Source organism: Chrysemys picta, chromosome 1 (assembly GCF_011386835.1).
Source record: "Chrysemys picta bellii isolate R12L10 chromosome 1, ASM1138683v2, whole genome shotgun sequence".
Lineage (NCBI taxonomy): Eukaryota > Metazoa > Chordata > Testudines > Emydidae > Chrysemys > Chrysemys picta.
This window is the reverse complement of record NC_088791.1, coordinates 61,457,692-61,479,387: the sequence shown is the minus strand read 5'-3', so window position 1 is coordinate 61,479,387 and position 21,696 is coordinate 61,457,692. Positions and strand designations below refer to the sequence as shown.

Genomic DNA, 21,696 nt, shown 5'->3' with positions numbered 1-21,696 from the left:
CAGCGTTATATTAACAGAAGTGTTCTGGGTAAGGCCTAGGAGGTAATTGTCCCTCTCTACCTGGCACTGGTGAGGCCTCAGCTGGAAAACGGTGTCCAATTCTCTGAAGGTTAAAAAAAAAAAACTGGGCATGAGAAAAGATGGGGGGGGGGGGGGAGAGGGAAGAGAAGGACCTGATAGTCTTCAAATATGTTATGCAAGGGCTATTTACAGAAGATGGTGATCAAGTGTTCTCCATGTACATTCAAGGAAGGACAAAAAGTAATGGTCTTAATCTGCAGCAAGGGAGATTTAGAAAGTGTTTCCTGATATTGAATCTAACTGTCAGAGGAGTTAAGCTCTGGAATAGGCTTCCAAAGGAGGTTATGGAATCCCCATAATTGGAGGCTTAAGAACAGGTTGGACAAACATCCGTCAGAATGATCTCGGTTTACTTGGACCTGCCTCAGTGCAGGCAGATGGATTTGATGACCGAGGTCCCTTACAGCCCTACATTTCTATGATTCTGTGGAGGAAATGCCTGAGCTGTTTGTTCTTAAGTGCAGCAGCTAGCAGCATGCATCTTGGAACTCTGCCAGCAGCCACCGGGAGCCCTGGGATTTTGCAGACACAAACTTAGCCTAGTGATGGACCCGGTGGAAGGAGACATTTGAGTTGTACACACACCTGGCCATGCAGGATGACAACAGTAGGAAAGTAAAACTGTTATTTCACCTTATTGGGGATGTCTCCAAGTCAGTCAACCTTGGAAGGAGGCCACGACCTCTTGCTCTCAAGCCCCTGGCAAGGAAAGGGTTACTGGGGGATTAGCAGTCTAAGAGGCCCTAGCCCTCTAAGCAGGCCCAGGAAGCAAATAGTCCAGGCCTCTGGCAGGACAGAGTGCCATATAGTCTAGGGGCTCAGGTCATCTGCATCTGAGTGGGGGGTGGGGAGGACGGTTGGCAGGATCTCCTCCCTGTCAGTCTCAGAAGGAGGCCATGCTCCCTTGCTACACAGAAACAAGGCTGAGAGGTCTGCACCACCATCTCACAGCAGTCCAGGAGCCCTGGTGGCCTCTTGTTCCCCAAAGCGTCATGAAATTTGAGTGACAGAGGTCTTTCCACTACTAATCCAATGTATGCATTTGTGAGCAGGGGGAGGTGTGGGGGGGAAATAGTCATCTGTATTACTCCTTTATGCACACTGGCAGCTACATGCAGTTTTGACAGACTCCTTAATTCAGGACAGAATAGCCTGTGGCCCTTGGCTTTACTACCTGCTCTGGCAAGGTGATCTCACCTTAAACATGGACTGTGCAGCAGAAGCCTCAGGAAAAAGGATTAAAGTTGCAGGACCCACAACACCCCCAGGAGTAAATGCAGTGAAACAATAGCAAAGGAGAGCAGGGTTCTATACCCAGGTGAGAATAATTTACTGTGGGAGATGGTATGAGAAGTTTGCTGTACTAGGACAGCACTGCAAGGAATATGGCATGTTGAACCACTTTAGCAGTGTGTGCGCAAGAGCAGAAGGTCTCAAAGATTCAGAGACTTGTACAACATGGGGATGATAGACAGTGGTGATGACATAACTCTTAAGTCTAAAAGCATATCGGGGTCAGGCTGTTGTGACAGGAAAGCAACAAAAGGACAGTACCAGATTCTGTGCATGCAACAGTGTCATTACGGAAATGCCTTGTGAGCTTTCAGCTGGATGGTGGTGGCTCCTGCAATGTGATTTCTCAGGGTAAGATTAAGTCAAAGTTAATAATGTACCAGGAGAGCATAATGAACCCAGTGGTTACTATGAGGTCACATTTTCCTATCTGAAGTTTGTGGTGGTAGAGGTAAGCACTGTCAACCCCGCTTGGGGAATACAGCCATACAAGCCATGGATCTGGTCAGGAGACATCTGAATTTTATAGCTGCAGTGCAAGAAGCAAAAGGGGAAAATCTCATGGACAATCGAGGCAATTTTTAAAATAGATGGTGATGTTTCTAAAGGGTGCCTTAAAGGAAAGGTGTGACTGAAAGTAGACCCCACAGTATAATCTGTGTGTTACCAAAGGAAAATTCTAGGGGCACTACCTAATCCAGTATCCAAAGTACTCAAAAGTCTGCAGAGCAGGGATCATACCACCTGTAGAGGCCAGTATAGCCTGGATTAGCAGCGTGGTGGTGGTAGTAAAGAAGTCATTAGGCAAATTATGCACCTGCCATTGAAAGCCACTGAACCAAGTAGTGAAAAGATGTCACTATCCAATTCCCACAATTGATAACCTCTTGCTTGAAATCTGAAAAGCCAGAACCTTAATGGTCTGTGACGTGAGGAATGGGTTTTGGCACACAAGAGTTACTGCACTTCATAATGGTGATAAATTTTCTGTCCAAGTTCTGTCCACACCTGGCAGAAGTGGAACCCATATGTTAACATCCTGCCTTGTGAGCTGAGTGGGACTGGGAAGATTCCCCAATAGCAAGCATTTGGCATGGTGAAACAAATTATAACACATACCCCTGTCCTGAAAGCATAACAGCCAGGAGAGCCAGTGCCACTCCAGGGCAGGGGTTCTCAAACTGGGGGTCTGGACCCCTCAGGGGTTGCATAGTTATTACATGGGGGAAGGGGGGAGTTGCGAGCTGTCAGCCTCCACCCCAAACCCCGCTTTGCCTCCAGCATTTATAATGGTATTAAATATAATTAAATGTATTTTGAATGTATAAGGGGGGGAGGGGTGTCACACTCAGAGGCTTGCTGTGTGAAAGGGGTCACCAGTACAAAAGTTTGAGAACCACTGCTCCAGGGTGATTCCCTCAGAGAAAGGTGCTCCTGAGCAAGGGCTACACCAAACCTATGCCAGCCAAGACTGCACAGGGGTCACCCACATAGAAAAGGGGCTTCTGGCTGTGATATCTGGAGTGGAGCAATTCCATCAGTACATGCATGGCCACCCAGTAATAGTGTAATCAGACCACAACCCCCTAGAGACAATCATAGCAAAGTCCCTTCTTAGTGCTCCAAAGCAACTGCAGGGCATGTTGATGCACCTCCAGTGCTACCTAACAGATCAGATCTTGTCCAGGAGGATTACTGATGTTAGCTGATGACATCCTGTGCATGGCATAAATACTCAGCATCAGCAAGTTGGGCGGGGGGCAGAAGGGATCCATTAACATGCTGCACTGTCTTCCCAGTGTCCAGGGCCAGCTCCAGGGTTTTGGCCGCCGCAAGCAGCCCCCCCCCAAAAGATCTGGGGCAGCAATTCAGCGGGAGGTCCTTCGCTCCAAGCGGGAGTGAGGGACTGTCCGCCGAATAGCTGGACATGCTGCCCCTCTCCGGAGCGGCTGCCCCAAGCACCTGCTTGCCAGGCTTGTGCCTGGAGCCGGCCCTGCCAGCGTCCATGGCAAAGCTGACAGAAATCAAAGAGGTGATGGAAAAAGACACCCAACTGCAGGCAGTCAAGAGAGCAATACTAGCAGAGTGGCCAGAAGACAAAAGCCAAGTACCAGTAAGAGCAAAACTATATTTTCAAATTAAAGATGAGCTGAGCGTGCAGGATGGAATCCTGTTTTGAAGGCAGAGAACTGTTGTTCCCACCTTGTTACGCAAGGATGTCATGCAAAAAAATTGCATGCTTCACACCAGGGCATTGACAGCTGTCTTAGACTGGCTCAAGAATGTGTTTATTGCCTGGGAATGAATACACAACTCACATGCCATAATAGAAGGGTGTGACACCTGCCAGTTGTGTCAGAACTGTCAACAGAAAGACTATGTTACTACATGAGCTGCTCATCCAACCATGGGAAAAGGTGGTAACAGATTTATTACACACTACTATTCAGGTTTTTTTGGGGCGGGGCGGGGGGAAGAAGGCAATGCACTGCCTGATACAAGTAGTAAGTCAGTCATTGGCAAACTGAAGGCCCACTTCACACAATATGGTATTCTGGACACTGTTCAACAATGGAGCCCAGTTTGTCTCAGAAGAATTGAAAGATTTGTATGCAAATGGGACTTTGACTACAACATTTCCTCTACAGCATACCCATGGAATCAGCTGTGAAAACAGTTAAGAGATTGTTCAACAACAAGGCTTTTTCCTTCTGGTGCAGACCCCTTGTTAGCATTTTAGGCACCCAGGAATACCTCATCACTGTGATGCCAAAACAGTCCAGTAAAGGATCAAAATCCAGTTACAGGTGAGGGGAGATCTGTTGCAGCCAGAAGGATGGAGACACCACCAAGAGGCAATGGCCAACAATCAGAGAAAGCTCTCACTAGAGTATGACTGGTCAACCAAGGACCTACCAGCCCTGGAGATAGGAATTCCTGTGAGGATCCAGCCATTAGAGAGAAACCAGAAAGAGTAGACTAAAGCAGTCATGAATGTAGCAGTGGTACTCCCAACAGGCAACTGCAGTGGAGCCCAAACTATCTCAAAACTATAATCAGCTTAGTCTGTGGAAAAGACAAGAGTAACTTGGCTATGCACTAGCAATCTCTGGCCATAGGGACATTGTGTAGGAATCTGAGCATTAATTATATGTTTTTAACATTTACATTTAAATGTGTGTGTAAAATAGAGAAGATGTATCATGATCAGCGAAACTGGAGTCAGAAGGCCAATGTTTCCTGGAGGGACTGTTATTAAGGAGTCACTAGGAAAACCAGCAATGCGAGGCGTTAGGTGGAAGCAACTCAGTGGCATGGACAAAGCAGTACACAGGGTTTAATACAATTCCATTTGTTCAGCTTAACCTGCATTCAGCTTCGCTTTGCGGATTTAAAAAAATATATAGTATTTAAACTCAGTAAGTGGCCTGCTTCGTTTTTAAAGATAAACTTTGCAAGAAAAAGGGTTGGGAACTTAAGATCAATTTTATTTATTTATTTATTTGGTGCATGGACATTTTGAGCTCTTCAAAATCATGCTGAGGAGTGAAGACCACAGCTATGTTCTTCGTGGGCCTCACAGGCCAGCCCTGGTATCACCGAAGTGTAAATGAGATGTTATTGGAATTCACTCAATACATAAGCATGAGGGGGGCAGTATTTTCACTTTAGCATCAAGAACTATCTTCTGGGGCTTATGCACCTTGTTTGTTTCTTCTTTATACTCGTCAATGCCAAAAGTTTCCACAGCTGGGTTGCTTCTTGACTTTTACTGTTGCTTTCTCCTCTCTTGCTTACCCATTTCTCATGTCTCCTCTTCCCTAGAATATGCAGTATGTAAGTACATTTGTGTGATATTCAATAAATCTGTTGTAGGGGCTTTTGCCACTACAAGGGACGTATGGCTTCTGTGCCTTAATTTAATACATTGTAATCTCTTTTTTTTCAGCAGTACCAATGCAACACACTAGTAACATCCAGTTAAAATCCACCAGCAAGCAATATCAGGTACAAATTATGATAAAAATAGCAGAAAAAATGGCAATGGCAGAGAACTTACCAAATTCAACTTTCAGTAATGCTCATAAAGAGCTCAGTCAGGCTTCTGAAAAATAGCCACAGTCTGATTGCTTTTGACTAATACAGTATCATGTACTACTCAGATCATACAATATATCATGCAGTTTTTTCTACCTTCGATACTCACATAGCATGTTGTACTAGTCTGTGTATGATGGATAGTCTAAAGTCATTTGTTTATAAATTACACAGTAAATGGTTCTTTATTACTTAATCTATGGTAGGTGGCATAATGTTAGAAAGTTTCTGGCACATATAGACCACTTAATTTTTCAGCTTAATACCTAGCTAACTCATCCCATGAATGGCTGAGGCACTGGTCCATTGCAGTCAGCATTCACTACAGGCCACTATACAACTGAATTTTACACTTACTTAGTAAAATATAGCCACTCAATACCTGGTATCATGAAAAGCTCAAGGAGAGAAGAGAAACTTATATTTAACTCTGACAAGGAAATATTGGACCATTACAACCATGAAACAAATATACAGGAATGAAAAAAAAATTAAGGTGTCCCACTGAAGGGATTCTCTCACTGCTAGAGCACCTCCTTGTGGCTGGGCATGGCAGCTCTCTCACAATCTGGGGCTTTCTGCCAACCATCACTGTGGTGGTGGTTCTCTCATAGCTCAGCCCTCCAGCTAGGTCATGATTTAGTCCACTCCTTCCAGAGTAAAAGTCCAACAAAATAAAAGGTCAGTGTCCTTGTATCTGGTCTGCAGCCTCAACTTTGAGCCTTATGGTCCTAGTGTGCCTTTCTCAGGGCTCTCCATTGTCTTGTACCCTTTAGTAGCCTTAACCACCATAACAGGGGCTGGTAGAGGAATCCGGGCTCACTCACTGAAAATGGTTACAGTCCAAGGACCTTCAAACCAGCAGCTAAGGTCTGCTGAGTCCAACTCCTTGCTGTTGCTTACCTAGGCTTCCATCTACTACAGCCTTTCACAGGCCTTCTCCCTAGGAACCTCTTTAGATTCTCCTTTATCTCAGGTTGGGACTCTCAGAGCCCTCCCCCTGGAATCTCCTAACAGAAGACAATATCTAAATACTGTCCTTTTTATGAGGGGTTACCACTGAAACCTGTCCACTCCCACTGGCTGCTCTACACTTCGCCAGAGTACTTGTCACCTTTCTCTAGTCAGGCAAGGATATCAGGGCTTACTCTCCCACTAGGTTTCCTCCTTGCTACCACTCTATTCCCAAATAAATTTATTAAGTACAAAAAGATAGATTTTAAGTGATTATAAAGGGATACCAGAGATAGTTATCTTAAGAAATAAAAATAGAAACACGCAATCTAAATCCTAAACTTTTAGTCTAAGCAAGAGTTGAATCAAAAAGCTTTTCTAACCCTGAAAGATGGTGTGATAAATAAGCAGGGGATAGCTCCCTTTGATAGCCAGCCAGCCAATTAGCTGTAAAATCCCTCTTGGTAGCTGTTCTTTACTTGCTTTACCTGTAAAGGGTTAAAAAGTCCCCCAGGTAAAGAGGGGGGGGGGGGGGAAAAGTGGCCACCTGACCAAAAGAGCCAATGGGAAGGTAGAACTTTTTTAAATTGGGGAAAGAAACTTTCCCTTTGCTCTCTGGGCTGAAGAGACGGGGCAGAATTTACATTTGGGTGGTGGCAGCGGTTACCAAGTCAAGGTCAGAGAAAAGCTGTAACCTTGGGAGTTTTAATACAAGCCTGGAGTGGCCAGTATTAATGTTTAAAATCCTTGCAGTCCTCACTTCTGCACTCGGAGTGACAGAGTGGGGATTTAGCCTTGACAGATGGTACAAGCAGGTTACAGTTCCTCAATGCACAGACTGGACCCTTTTCCAGCATGAAACCAAACTCCCCAGTTCAAAGTCTTTGTCTTCCAGATGCCCTCCAGGTGTTGAGATGGAGGAGGGAGAGGCCATGTGATGATGTCACTACCTCTCTTGAAGATCTTTGCTGTGATGTGTGTTAGTCCGCCCCCATGGCATACGTGCCTTCACCGAGAAGTCTCTGGGATACTGGATTGGGTGTTGATGAGCCATTAATCCTGTCTGGCTATTGATGGATTCTCCTTTGTTGTAACTGAAAGCTGGTTGTGGGTGTTTCAACTTTACAACATATTTCAGTAATACAATAGCAATACTACATCACTTCACATATAATAACACACACAATCCAACAGGATATTAATTTTCATCGGATCAAGACTTTTAAAATGATACTTCACAAGGTATACTTTGTACAAAACATATTATAATAAGAGTGGTGAATATGGGGGTTCTAGGGTGCTACATTGCGGTACAGAGTATCACAATATTGATGTTTATTTTTAAGCATTTTTTTATTTTTGTCAATTTAAATTTTCATAGTTATGGGAAATTATGGGGCGGTCAGACAATTATTTAATGACTACAAATTGAGATTCAAAAAGTTAAAGCTTACAACTATTGAAATACAAATTGTCATCACATGTCAAAATATACAAAGTAAATATCACTTAAGAACTCATTAGAGTTTGATTTATGTAGCATTTTTCTTATGATGCCTATCTGCATATTTTGATTATTATCGATGGAAATGTGTTTTCATTGGTTTGTGTGTGTACAATGAAATTAATCTTTACTGGCACTTACTGATAAACATCTAATTCTTCCAGCCCCACACATATATAAGATTGTGGGCGTGGAAAAAACTATATGGCATTTGAGACCTAATAAGGGGGAAGCTTGCGCAATAATTTATATTTTGTAATTTCCTGCTGCTTTCTGAGCTGTAACATTTTCAAAATATATGGTTTTTGATATTTTGAATTAAAGAATTATTAGTGTTCCTATTTCTTACCAAACTTAAGTGAAACAGTTAAGCTTCCGCGAAAGCAATATCAACAATATCTCCTTGACAAACGGAGGCAAAGGACTTGGGTATCCTCTTTCTCAGGGTAGGTCTATACTATTGAGACTATATTAGCATAACTCCATGGTGTTGATGCAGCCTACACCAACAGAACGGGTTTTTCTGTCAGTGTAGGGACACCACCTCCCCAAATGAAGTTAGCTATGTCAACCCTCTTCTATCAGCATAGCAGTATTTACACTGTGGGTTGTGTAAGCATAACTATATCAGTCAGGGCTGTGTTTTTTCACACTTTTTAGTGTAGACTAGGCCTCAGTCCTGGACGGTGTCCTTTCTTCAGCTTCAACACCTATGTGTGTTGCCATTGTACTTTGTGATCCATGTCACTTCAGGGGCTTGCATGCTTTAAGATCAGTGGTTGGAAATGGAAGAAAAGAAAAGCACATAACAGTTCTTCGAATGGCCTGCATGTTATATAACAGAAGCACAGTTGCTTCTGTTATTTCTTTTCAGTGTCATGTGGAAGTTTTGGAAAATCAGTGACAATTCCGCCAGGCCCATCGAGAGAAATTTGGGAGCCCGGTACATCATGTTCACCAGGGCCCTAACCCCTCCCATTTCACTTTTACACAGATGTTACAGACTTTTTTGGGGAGAGGGGGGCCCTGAGCTCAGAGCTCCAGTATAATTATTTCTCTTTCCCTCTCTCTAGTCAGCGCTGGATTCTACTATTCTAATTTAAAATTGTATTTCCTTTAGAATCCAATAACCATCGTGATTTTAATAGTTTCCTACGGGAGATCTGTTAAAGAGCTCCAGAAAAACTTTGCTCCATTGCCTTTTCACTTTCCTTCAGTTTTTAATTTTGTATTGATTAGCAACATGTTACTGAGCAAGAATTTGGATTGTCCAGAGGCTTTTAGTGAACCATAAACCTAGTGGACCAGACTCTCGGCTATAGCTGAGCAGTACCTGGCAGAATTATGTGGGTGCGTGTAAAGGCATCCTCATAAAGCTCACTTTTGTACTTTCTTAATGCTAGGGGTGCTGTGTGTAGAATGGGTTCCCAGGCATAAATTATAGCAATGAAACGGCAACGGAGGATTGGTGCAGTTTAGGACCCACACTCCCTCTATGCCAGCTGAAGGGAAGAGGGTGTTGTAGGAGCCTATAGCACCTGGTTGATCCTCCTGGGGCTGGGTATACTGGTATGTGTCCCAACATATTTTGATATTTGAAGTTCAATTCTTTCTCTTTGTAAGAGACACTTTGTGAGGTGAGGGACACTAAAAACTTCAAGTATATAACCCTAATCTTTATAATGGCATGACATCAGGATTAATTGATTAGTATGTCATAAGCCCTCTTTAAAGGTGAACAAGTTAATATACAATGTACAGACTATTTCAACACTTTTGGGTCGGGTTTGGACAATTTTAATTTTCACCTTGGTCATGACACAGGCATATTCCGCAGAGTGCGAAACTAAGGTCCCGGTCTCCCAAATGGTTCCATCTGTCTGGACTTACGTGTTCATGTAGAGATGAAGTCAGGGGGGCTCTGTGTGGGCAGAGGAGGGGTCTGTCTGCCTGGAACAGCTTGCAGGAGCAGCACCATATTGTGTGCAAAAGTATTGCATAGGTGCTGGAACTAGGGCTGCTGGGGGTGCTGCTGCACCTCCTGGCTTGAAGTGGTTTCCATTATATACAGGGTTTACAGTTTGATTCAGTGGCTCTCAGCACCCCTACTATACAAACTGTTCCAGCACCCTTGTTAATAGGCTCATCAAATTTTAAGAGGCAACATTTAATTGAGTCTACCAGGATCCAGTAAGGGGCAGTTTTTCCTTTCATTCTGTTTGCAGCTAGGCTTGAGCAAGGAAGAGACTGAGAATGTTCATGGTTGTGCTACTACCACATTTTGAGACTGTATCCCTCCCAGCCATGTTCTTTAGAGGGATACTTCAACTTGAAATGTAGGAAGTTTAAAAAAAAAAAAAAAAGAGTTAAATTAGTTTCAGATACTGCCCTTGCGCTGAGTACCCCTGCCAACTTTTGTTTCCTTTTTCTTTTAAATTACATTGTTGTATTTTTATTTAAATATTTTTCTTTCTCTTATTACTTTATGAAAGAACCCCACAAATGGGGAAGGAATGACTTTGCTCTCATCCTCCCTTTTCTCCTCTATTGTTTGTAGCTGTAGTTTGTCTTCTGTCAGATTGTGCTATAACCACTTCAGGGAAGGGACCCTGTCTTCCTATGTGTCTGCACAGTTCCTAGAGCAACTGGACACTAATCATGATTGGGGCCTATTGCATTTCGTGGCGTCGCAACACCACCACATTTGAGGCATTCAGATTGTATAATGATGGATACAGTATAAGAACTGAGACATGCCCTTGTAACCCCGTGTCTTGGTTATTTTAATTCCTTACTAGTAGCGTTTCCAGTGCTGCTTCTGCATTACTTTTAGCTTGTTTGGAATGCAGCAGCACATTTACTCACTAGTTCAATTATCTTTTTGTGGCATCAGATGTATTCAAATTAATGAAGTAAAACTGCACTGTTTTTAAATCCAACAATCCTTTAATGCCTCCAGAGCCCTCACACAGCAGTGTCTGTTTTTGCTAGAATTGTTACATGCAATATCACAAAACAAGAATACTTTTTACTTTCACTTTCCAGGCCAGCCTATTTCTAACTCCCCCTGCAGTGCTGAACTAGTGAGGGAGGGGCAGTCATTATGGAGCTATCTGCAATCTTTAGTTGTTTTCTTTTTTTGACTCTATTGATTTTTATGCCTCTGTATTATTTGAAAAAGTCACCAATGTTCTACAAATGTAGATTAAAAAAATCTGCTCTGCTGTTTTTTTCTGTTTCACTTTCCTTCCCATACAGTTCACAGACTACCATCATACAGGGTTTGGGTGTCAGTAAAGGGACTTGCAGAAGTTGTTTCTTGGACAGTTTAATCTTATTATTTGTATGGGTGATTTTTTTAAACCTGTCAATGAATGAATGATGAAATATATCATGGACGCTTAATTCTGCACTGATTGACACCCATGTAAAACCTTTTGCAACCAGTAAAATAAATAGACACCCACACATCTAATTGTATTGTCTAGTTTATTAATACCTCTGTCATATTGCTGGAGATCTCTCTGTTAACTGGAGAGGCAAAGCATAAAGAATATGTGCCCTAAACTACCTCTCCTCTATTAAGCAAAAGTAATGATATAGGACCAGATTCTGCCACCTTTACGGGGGCTGAGGTGCAGGTGCTACTCAACAAAAGGTGGCAAGTTTATCCCATAATAATTTCATTTGTAAACACAGCATGTGCTGTGCAAGAATAAACCTATTCCAAAGCAAAGAAAGCACTATTAAGAATATCCTAAATGCGCTGATAAAAAGAGGGGTGAGAAGAGGAAATGCATAAAAAGCCAGTAACAAGCAGAATAACACACAGGAAGGGAGGCAGGAGTGTCTAAGAGTGGCCTCATGTTTTTAAAAGCCTTTCCCAAGTGCATGTTTTGATTATGTGAACCAAGATCCTTGGGCTAAAGGATCAAATCACCAATGGCAAAAAATAAAGTAAAAATGCAGCAACTAAGGGATCATTGCGCTGCTAAGGCCACAAAGCGAAATAAGGTAAGAATAAAAGTAAGACCACGGTCCCATAGATAAGTGCCACACGCAGTAAACTGGAGTTGATTGTGACCTTACTAAATGACCTCTTGGAATGTCCATTCAAAAGCTACTCCCAAGCGCCCAATGTTGTGTGTCATTGGGATCAAAGATCCTTCCTTGTGTAGATTTCAAATCGGCTGTAGTCAGTATATGTGTGTGTTCTTCCTCTGGAGGGAGACACAGGCCAGCTTTTGGCTTTGGGTTGCCTCTGTCCCTCTTTCTGCTGCAGCCACCCGGCGCGTTGGGTTTTCTCGCAGCAGCAATACAGCTGCTTCTTCAGTGGCTGCTGGGGCGAGAGGCAGCCCAGCCCGATCCTATTCAATACCATTTTACTCCAAAGCTCACCCAGGAGCCCCAGGTTTTCCTGGCTATGAATGGGCTCTCTCCCAGTCTGAAGGGATTTCATTCATTCATGAATTGGTCACAATAAAGAAAGGAGGGGAAATCTCCCTCAAGAGATTGGTTTTAAAGGGGAAACCAACTCCACGCTCATTTTTCTCCCAGCGATTGGCGTTCTAGGGAGTTGCAAAACTGGGTCCGAATGGATTTTTCGTTTCCTCTACTCATTTGTGTCTCTATTTATTTGTGTTAACCTGGCTGCTTTCCCCTTTCTTCTGAAGGGAAAGAAACGACACACCTGCTTGGTGCTTGGACCCGCACCCTTTTCTCCTGGGTGGTGACTGTGTGTGGGTGCTGGAGAAGAGAGAGAAGATCTAAGGCAGACATACAATTCAGCCCACGATGTGCATGGGGCTAGTTAGTCTCTCCGAAACTCTGACGGTAGGACTCCTGGAAAGGCTCCCAGCAATACAGCGGCAGCAGCACCGCCACATTATCTATTAACCGGACCTTAGTTCACAGCTCGGACGTAGCGGGGTCTGCAAGAAGGATCGAGGAGCTGGGGCAGCAGTGGGGAGATAAACATTGGGGAGGCAAGGACCATCTCCCGCCTCATCGGGACGTGCCTGGCTTGAATTTATTTAAAGCCCCACCAGCTGCCTCAGCTTGTCTAAAACAATCCCACCACAGCCAGCCAGCAATCTGGAGAAGTACGTGCGGGCTGATTTTTTCCCTGCAGGTGAATCTCTTACTCTCCAATTACCTTTCCCAAGAGGGAGAAGGAGCGAGGCGAGAGGGGGCAAAGTCTTGCTGTGTATTAAAAGCAGACCAATCAGAGGTGGAATAACAGAGGGGGACTGCTGCAGGACGCGGTTAATTTTGCTTCCTTCTCTGCTTGCAAGGCTGAATCGGGACCTTCACTGATCTGGCAAAGGGGCGAGAGCGGCGTTGTCCTTTTTTAGCAGATAAAACCTACATCTCTCCTTTATAAAAAATCCTTTGATCACTTTTAAATTGTGCACAAGAAACACCCCCCCAACCTCTCCCTCCAAAGCCCCCTCTCCCCCCTGCACCTGCTTGCCGGATCCCTGTTTTATTTCAAGATAAAATCCGAGAGGAGGGGGGGAAACCCCCACACAGCAAATTTAAAACACCCCCCCCCCCCTGAACAAATTCATGCCAGTGGATGCCGGAGGAGGATTGGGATTTTGTAAGCGATGCAAGTGCGATAAGGCTGGAGTTTCCCCCCGGAACCTGAAGGAGGATCGCTAGGTGTTTCCAAAAGGAAGCGGGGCTGCAGGTAGGTGAGAAGGTGCCAGCTGTCTCCAGATGTGACAGGGCTGAGGCAGCTGCAGCTCCTGCTCCCAGCTCTCAGGTTCCCTCCCCCCCTCCCACATACAGTTTTGTTGTTGTGCGGGTTTCGGGTGAGTGTAAAGGGAGATCCCGCACTCTGTTAAACTGTGGCGAGCTCCCGGCCCTCGTTTTGTCTTGTCTGGACCCTTGGTGAAGAGAGATGCGGGAAGTATCCAGTCAGTCACTGTAACATCCGATCAGAGCTGGGCGAGGAAACAGGTAGAGGGGAGAAGTTGTAGTGAATTGGGGGGAGGAGAGACGAGGGTGAGGAAAGGTATTTAAGTGAGTCGATTATTCCAAGCCCTCCTCCCCGGTGCAAAAAAGTTCAAGAAAAGCCTGTTTTGATTAAAGAACTGTTTTAAATTTCACTCCACTTTCCAGTTCAGTTCTGGTTTGTAAACTTACTGGACTCCTGATAAATAGCCCAGTGATGCACTAATATGGATCAATGAGATGTGTCAGGTCACTTCTTTGAATTCTCCACATTCTGTCCATTTTTGATTATTTAATCCTCCTCATTTCTGCAAAACGGTGGACGTTTTAGTAAGACTATCGGGTTCTCTACGTAACTATTTTCATAAAGAGCGCGGCTGATAACTTCCAGAGCCCCATATATTGGGAGATGTATTTTGTTTGGAGACAGATCACTCTATTGGATGGCTTAAGGGAGAGGTTAAAGAATGAATCGTTTGAGGAATAGTTTAAAAATGGTCTATATAACGTATGATTTATGACTTCAGTTCTTTTTCTGTAAATGTTCCCCAAATCGTGGTATCTAACCTGAGACATTTCTTGCCCATATGTTTTGCTTGTTTCTTTCCATTTCAATAAACTAGTGTAACGGCTCAATAGCGTTTTATCTGTATTCTGTTTCATAGTGGGAAGGTTTTTCCCTCCCAGCCCCTCCACCCCATTGTACTTGTGCAAGACAGTTTTTTAAAATATCTGCTTTATTTCCCTGTAAAGCTAACTGTGGGATTAGACGCACAGGCTGTATATGCAAAGCACAAAGAGCAGCAGCTTTCAGTGCCCTGCTAGGAGCAGAGTTGTCATGCTTTTCTCTTTTATTCCTCATCCTTACCAGGAGCTTCAACAACTGCCTGAAGAACTTTGAATTAATATATATGTGTAGTTACAACGGTCTCTTTCCACTCTTTGCTTGGAGAGTATTAATTTGTTTTAAAAAACAACTGTATAACCCTCCACAATAATAAATTTTGGCTTTGTAATTAAGAAATCTTGCTTTGACCCCCGAAGAACTGTTAATTTAAATAATAAACAAATGCAGCCCCATAAAATATCCAGGGTGTTAGCGTCTTCTGACAGCACTGTATAAATTTAAATGACTATTGACTAAATGATAATATCTGGTTGCTCTTTCTTACCACCTGCTTTTAGACATTAACATTCAGACTGGTACCAATTTAACATTTTAAAGCTACTTTATTAGGTGATCCAAGCAAATTAAAAATAGTAATGTAAGATTCCTTTATGGAGCATAACATAAAAACCTAAACAAACTAAATAGTCCGGTCCCACCAGGAAATATGGCTTTAGGTAAACTTGAGAAACATGACCTACTTCTAAGACAATTTTTAAAAGGGGCACGAAGGATTTATTTATTATACTTGTTCTGTCGCAGTAACATTCCAGTCACTTTACACTGTGAATATACCTATGTATCTAATCTTAATAATTTCATAATTGTTCAAGTAACAGTGGTAAAATAATTCAGCTAAAACTCAGTTTTAGCTGATTACTTACACAGCTTTGATATTGTATTGGTGATGTTCACCTGAGCATCTATTTTTTTCAGTTTATTGCTGCCCTGATTTCCCAAGCTACAATACTGTTCTTGCTGTAAACGTAAACTATTTCAGTATCATGATTTTAGTGAAGAGGGGACTACAGTGATCACTCATTTTGGATTAGATCAGTCTTGATATTCACAACATATTTATACTGAATCCCATATATTATCTGAGCAGGAGGCTTTTGAAAGAATGAATTTAGATATGCTGTCTAGTTGATAGGTGATTTTGAAATAAAATCTTGATTCCTGTCATACTGTTTTAATCAGCGAATGAGAGCTAATCTAGCACTTTAACATGTATTTGACATATAGTGTAACGTTTTTGCATGTCTCTTCAAGAGCACCAGGGGATTTCACTTTACACCTAGGCAAAAGTCATGCAGTTGATAGTGCTAGTGGGGACCATAAGCAGAATTAGTGGAGTTGAGAATTGTAATATGTATGTAGACAGATAATACTAGAGAGATTCAGTTACAATGGCAAATTGCAGATTGAAGATTCATTGAGCCTCATTTAGATTTATGCTAAAGCAGGTAGGCCACCGCATTGCTTTGAGATTGCACAACAGCATTTAGTAGCCATCAACTTTCATAATTTAATCAGTGGAGCTGATAGAATGACTGACTGTTTTCAAGAATGAATACATTGGTTTTCCTTTTATCTATTAAGTGAAAGAGACTTCTGCTAAAGGAGCTCTTTGCTAACAGTCTGTGTAGCTTCTGGTGGGCACAAAATATCTAGGCATTTTTCAAATATGAGTGTCACCACATTTACATGTAATATTTAATGGTGTAATCCTATCTTTCTTCTGGAATGTATTATTGCCTACTAGTAACTGTGTAAAGCATAATAGTCAATTAGAAGAAGATTAGTGCTACATAATTATGTGTTAGGTTTGACTACAAGTAATAGTAAAATACTAAACATTTGTCAATCTCATGCACTTATCAGTGACTGTGGAAACTAGGAAATCATATAATTTACTAGTCATATATAAAATGTGACCATTGTTTTGAAATTTTATTTTGAATGATAGGTCTATCAGTGAGCAAACTGTTGTATGCCTCTCTTTTAAGTTGTGCTGTATTTTATTAGAAGTGCCTCATTAAGTCACATTATTCTGCAGCTGCTTGTTCATTGAAAATTCAGATAAGAACAGGGAACTTTATTCAGCACTGCAGCACTGTGTGTGTATGTGTGTGTTTGCTAAATACTAAAAGTTGAGGGAGGAAAAAAAATCTTCCAAAATCGCCATAATAGGAACATCAAGCATGCTCTTTTCTTGTGATCTATGGATGGCATTTACAAATGCAATTCATCAATGTATTTATTAATCAAATATCATCAAAACAAAGAAAATAAATTAAAGCAAACAGACTGCATGTCACTGTGAAGGGCAAAGAAACTAAGGACTGCGAAAACCAATTAATTAATGTTGGTTCTCATATTTACAATCTATATTTAGTCATCACATTTAAATGAAAGGCAGTACTGACATGTCCACTGTCTCATAGCCATTGATTTTGTAAAATTGTGTAATTCTGCTGGAAATGGCATTTCATTTGAAAATACAGGTACTCCATTCCATTTCCCCTTTGAAATAGGGTTCTTAAAGAATGGAAATAAATGTTTGTGCTCTGATTGAGGGCCTTTTTGTTATATTCATCAGCTTCTTCTGGATATTAAAAAATGCAAACCTATTCTTTGCATTTTTAAATAATGGGGCAGCTTGTCAGCCGGTGTAAATTGTCATAGCTCCATTGGAAGCTATGACAATTTATACCAGCTGAGGATCTGTCCCATTATCTCTAGATATAGAACATCGTTAAATTTTCACTTTATTTCTGAGGATATTTTAGGTAAAAAAATGTAAATGCAAACAGTTCCATTTTGGTTTCCTTTGTAGAGATGTATCTGTTTATTATTGTTGCTTACTGGCTGTACAATATGGACTTCAATTTATAGAGCGTTTAAACATTAAACTAACCTATATGTAATACATTTTAAGCATAAACCTCTATAGTCGAACACAAACTACAAACCTCATTTAAAAAGAGAGGACTGCCCGTGGAGCTGTGCCAGTTTACTCCAGCAGAGTATCTGGCCCAAGTATTTTGTTTTGTAAATCACAGAAATATGTTTGTATTTAAAAACCCAAGTTAGGTTTGCAAAACCCAGCTACATCCAATAGGCAGACATAATGTCAGCTGGTAGCCACATTGCAAATGAGACCTTAATTACTTGGGAATATGGTGAATGGTGACATCACCAATAACAATCATTTCATTTGGCTTGTAGCCATTTCCTTGTGTTAGATAAAGCACAGTAAAGCTGGGATTTCTATGCTCTAATTCTGCACCTGGCCATCTCCAGCTATCTTTTTATCACTATGTACAGTCAGTTGTCTATCAAAGGAAAACAACAAAATAATCATGTCAGCCGAAAGCACTCTTCCATAACAGCATTGCTTTCTCACTTCCACAGATATACAATTCAATTCATTTTTATATAGCTCCCTTCCTGAAACGTATTTCCAAAAACACTTTGGAGAGAGAAAATAATAATGTGATCATGCTTCACAGTAGTAATTATGGTGGGACACTGTACACTTAGATAAAATGGAGACAAGTAGCCAAACACGCTTTCTTAGCTTTTTCTTCTTTTCTGGTACATCAGAATAGTTTTCTGCAGAATGCTTTGCAACTGTAGCTGGTGATGGATGTAAGATTTGTCATGCGGTTTATGGAAAATGTTTTCTATGGACTTGATCCTGCAGACCTTTATTCATGCTAGCAGATTGCTCACATGAGTAAGCAAGAACAGATCTTTTATTTTAAGCAATATGGAACCAGTCACCTATATAAATGCATGTGTGTGAGCTGGGAAGAGGGTTAGTTAACCTCCTGTTATAAGGTTATCAAACCTCATAATGGCTACTATGTTAATAGAGTTTCTGGTAGCTGCAGTGGACATGTTATTTTTGACCCTCATAATGTGAATCACGAATATAAGTCTGTTAACACCACTGTGCCATTGTATATAGTCTTTTGTCTTATGAGAAGCTTATTTAACAATGCCAAGGAAAGGACAAACTATGAACTATAATGTGCAACAATACTGACAGCTTTTTGGAAAGGTGGACAATGAGTAAATCTGTGAGTTTGTCACAGAAGTCATGGATTTTGTGACTTTCGGGGACCTCCATGACTTCTGCAGCAGCTGGTGCAGCTGGCCCAGGGGCTGCCTGAACAGTTTGGGCAGCTCCCAGGCCAGCTACACTGGTTGTTGCTGGGGCAGCCTCGAGCCATCGCATCTCCCCCCCCCCCCAACCCCCCGGCAGCAGCAGGAGTTTGTGTGTGGGAGGGGGCTCAGGGCTGGGGGTTGGTATGTAGGAGGGGGTGAGGGCTCGGGGTGGGCTCCCTGGAAGCAGCAACATCCCTCAGGTCCTAGGCAGAGGTGTGGCCAGGCAGCTCTGTGCACTGTCTCCTCCTGCAGGCACCACCCCCACAGCTCTCATTGGCTGTGGTTCCCGGCCAATGGGAGCTGTGGAGCTGGCACTCCGGCAGCACGTAGGGATGCCTGGCCATGCCTCTGCCTAGGAGCTAAGGGAGGGGAATGTCACTGCTTCTGGGGAGGCGTGGAGCCAGGTAGGGAGCCTGCCAGCCCCACCAACTGCACACTCCCTCTCCTCCCCCCCCCCCCCCCCCCGAGCATCAATGCAGGTCCTGGGCTGTGCGCTGCCACCTGCCCCCCAGCACCAGCATGGGTCCTGGGCCATGCGGTGCCCCCCAGGCCACCCCCTTACCCCCAAGTTTTAGTCAAGGGTATATAGTAAGAGACATGGACAGGTCACGGGCCATGAATTTTTGTTTACTGCCCGTGTCTTGTCTATGACTTTTACTAAAAATACCCTCGACTAACATGTATGTAGCCTTAGTGATGAGAATCTTCACCTATTTGCACTTATGACAGGGATGGCCATATCAAATTGCTGAACTCTGCAAATTAGCAAGTGGACAGACACAACAGAAAAGGAGTACTGGACATTTATATGAACAGCAAGAATTTCCGTAGTTATAATGGTATGTATTAAGATGTATGTTTTGTAAGAGAGAGAAATTCATGCTTTGAGGCATGAACCAATGTTTAACTTAGAGGAGGTTAGGAGGAAACTTTGCCTGGGGCAGGTAATCCCATAATGACCTACTGCAGGGTTTCTTGCACCTTCTTCTGCAGCAGCTGGTTGTGGTCACGGTTGGAGACAGAATTCTGATCTAGATAGACCATGGTCTGATCCAGCATTGCAATTTCTTTGTTCCCAAAATGCAAGGAGAATGCATCACAGCTATGCTTTGTTCATTGACTTAGTAAAACTGAACAGCAATTGTCTAATATGTGATAAGGTCTTAATAATATTTAAAAACAATATAGTACATTTATTTATGTCTTAGTAATATGCAGTCTCACAACAGCAGGTTTGGGGGATCCAGGAGTAGTTTGTTAAAACTATGTTCTGTGGTTACAGTCACAGCTGAGGCTTTTTAGGAATGTACCTCTGTGCAACCTAAGATCTCAGTTTGGCCCTTTGAGTTCTAAGCTGGACCATACTTCAGAGCAAGATATTGTATCGTTACATGTAATAGTGTAAAATACAAGGGAATGGTGTCTTGATGGCTCAGAGGATAGATAATGTGATTCAGGGCCTTTCCCATTTAGGTCACTACCTGAAATTTCGACCGAGGCCAATAATTACTGAAAGTGAATACCATTTGGAAGTTTTCTGGTGGTTTATGTGAAATGAGCTGGTGGTCTCAGTCCAGTTCCTATTGATCCAATGTCCAGATCATAAAAAACACAAATGCGATCGACAAAAATGGCATGCTTGCTGTTGATGGCCAAAGATTGAGGCCTTATCAACCAAAGCACTTAAACACATGCTTTGCAAGTGAATAGTCCCCATTTGACTTCAGTGGGACTGCTTGCATTCTTAAAGTTAGGCATGCACTTAAAAACTTTGCTGAATTGGGGCCTATAAATGTATGCAGACTACACTCTTGCTGCTTAGTGACCAGGGTTGAGGCGGGATGTTATTCATAGATTCCAAGGCCAGAAGGGACCATTGTGATAATCTAGCCTCACCTCCAGATTTTAAAGACAGAGGACCAATCTCAGTCTTTGTGAGGGGTTGTCCAGGATTTGAACCAGGGATCTTTTTTACCCTAAGAAAAAATCATACCCTTAGACCAGCGGTTCTCAAACGTCATTGTACTGCAACCCCTTCTGACAACAAAAATTACTACACGACCCCAGGAGGGGGGACTGAAGTCTGAGCCTGTCTGACCCCACCACTACAAGTGGCAAAGCTTGAAGCCCAAGGGTTTCAGCCCTAGGCAGGAGGCCTGTAACCTGAGCCCTGCTGCCTAGGGCTGAAGCCTGAGCCCCGGTTTGGGTGGTGGGACTTGGGCTTCAGCTCTGGTCCAGGACCCCAGCAAGTCTGATACCAGCACTGGCGACCTCATTAAAACATTTTTGGGATCCCAACCCACAGTCTGAGAACCTTTGCCTTAGACCAACAAGCAGCTGAGAATCTTGCACTGTTATCCAAGCTCCGTGGATAAATGCACGACTTAAATTCTCCATAATCCATCAATGACAAATATTACATACACTTACATTTAAAACAAAGATAGAAATAAAATCTAAGCAGGCTGTAATAGCAGATAGTTTTATACGGTTATATTAGCTACCCAGGCATTTTAGTATTACAAACTACAAATATAGTTGTCTTATTGTTCAAAAGTGATGTCACTAGTGTAGAAATAGAATAAAATGTCACCATCTGAGATGGTATACAAGATATTGATAGTCTCACAAAAAATGAGGTCATATTTAGAACTTAATTAGGAAAAAAATTGGTTACAGTATTCCAACAAGAAAATATCAACATGACTGCATTCCGGTACTTATATTTAACTTGTTTTGAGACCCATTTAACTGTGTATTTTAACAAAGAAGAGCCCAGCTGTATATAAGTTAAGGCTGTTAGTTTTATCTTGTGGTCTGGTGATAGTAACAAATAAGTAAAGATATTGTCTTTTTGTTTTATGATGTTACGAGAACCCAAGGAAAGACGCGTTGTTAATACGCACTAATGCAATATACAGTATATTCAGATATGGTTATTATAGGTAGAACTGGTAGTGCTATT

General features: G+C 42.4%; 1 protein-coding gene across 6 annotated transcripts in view; it reads left to right on the top strand.

The window, feature by feature from the left end:
• The window catches only part of TAFA2 (TAFA chemokine like family member 2), a 311,638-nt gene that overhangs the window by 1,890 nt on the left and 288,052 nt on the right, over positions 1–21,696 (top strand). For 3 of the 6 annotated variants that reach the window (XM_065558044.1, XM_065558047.1, XM_065558041.1), the window contains exon 1: positions 12,268–13,622. The gene's annotated coding sequence lies outside the window, so the exon portion shown is untranslated. Of the gene's footprint in view, positions 1–12,246; positions 13,623–21,696 lie in introns of those variants that run through there. The other 3 variants (XM_065558034.1, XM_024108057.3, XM_065558052.1) reach the window with 3 other exon arrangements.